General features: G+C 33.5%; 1 non-coding gene across 1 annotated transcript; it reads right to left on the minus strand.

The window, feature by feature from the left end:
- Window positions 1–575: 575 nt before the first annotated feature.
- On the minus strand, window positions 576–729 carry LOC115939393 (small nucleolar RNA SNORA62/SNORA6 family). Its single transcript, XR_004074210.1, has one exon. It is a non-coding gene; the product is annotated as a small nucleolar RNA SNORA62/SNORA6 family (small nucleolar RNA).
- Window positions 730–1,197: the final 468 nt, after the last annotated feature.

The following is a 1,197-nucleotide window of genomic DNA, read 5'->3' on the forward strand; positions in this document are numbered from 1 at the left end:
CTCTTTAACTTATGCTTTTTCATATGTAAAACAGCAATAATAAGACCTACATTCCTGCACTGTTCTGAGTATTAAGCAGGAACGTATATAAAGCTGGTACAGTACCTGTTACACAGTAATAAATATTAATTCCTTCCCCACTGTCTCTCTAAGGTAGGAGTATGGGATTTAATTTACAGAGTTGTTGTGTATAATAAATAAGATTATGTATATAAGACAATTCAAACTGTGCCTTCTGCTAAATAAATAATTTCCCTGGCTCTCTATTCCATATGTATATATCAGTCGGGACCTTGTTTCTTCTCCAAAATCCTTCCTACACCAACACACCTTCCTATGGCAGAAGTTACACATTACTCTTTTTGTATTCACGTAGAAACACACATGAATTTCTACCAGAATAGTAAGCATATTATATTTATCCATTTATTCACTCATACATGTTTATCCTTATTATAAGATCTTATGTAATATTTATTTTTTACCTGTATTTAAATTTTCCCAGAAGCTACTCTTAGTTCCTAAGATGATTTTTGTTGTTTGTTTTTTGGTTTTTTGGTTTGTTTGTTTGTTTTACTTATAGAAATAATTACTATCAAACTCCACTCATCTGGATAGAGCCCCTTGCAGTGTTAGTGAAAGACCTGCCCCTCATGCAGTGCACTATGCACACTTGTGGGCTCCTCAGCCAGCCAAAGGCCTCAACTCCAGCCTCTGACAATGTGCAGCCTGAGATGGCTTTAAGTCCATTTCTCTTTCCTGTTTCAAAGATGGATATTATAATAGATTTTTTTCTCCTAAGAAATTTCTGTGAAATCTGTGTTTTTGGTGTAAATAAGCATCTTTTTCTGTAAGATATATCAAAATATACAACAATGTAGAATTCCCTGTGTTCAAATTATAGGAAGACTAGATATAATCAAGTCATTCATCACAATATTTATTGACTCCGTCTTAGATTCTGAGATAAATTTACAATTTTAGTATATAAGAATGCACATTAATCAAATAAACATGTATGCAAAAGACAAATCCCACAGAGAAAAGCTATGTGATATTATGATAGCATGGGAAGGGGGACTGGCCTAGTTAAAACACTATAAGATATCTTTGGAAGAAAGTGAGGATTGGACTCAGTTTGAAACATTAGTAGTACTTTGTGAGATGAAATAGAAGAAAAGAGACTTCCAGGCAGAT

The sequence above is a fragment of the Leptonychotes weddellii genome, chromosome 7, assembly GCF_054177405.1.
Source record: "Leptonychotes weddellii isolate Sample4059 chromosome 7, ASM5417740v2, whole genome shotgun sequence".
NCBI lineage: Eukaryota > Metazoa > Chordata > Mammalia > Carnivora > Phocidae > Leptonychotes > Leptonychotes weddellii.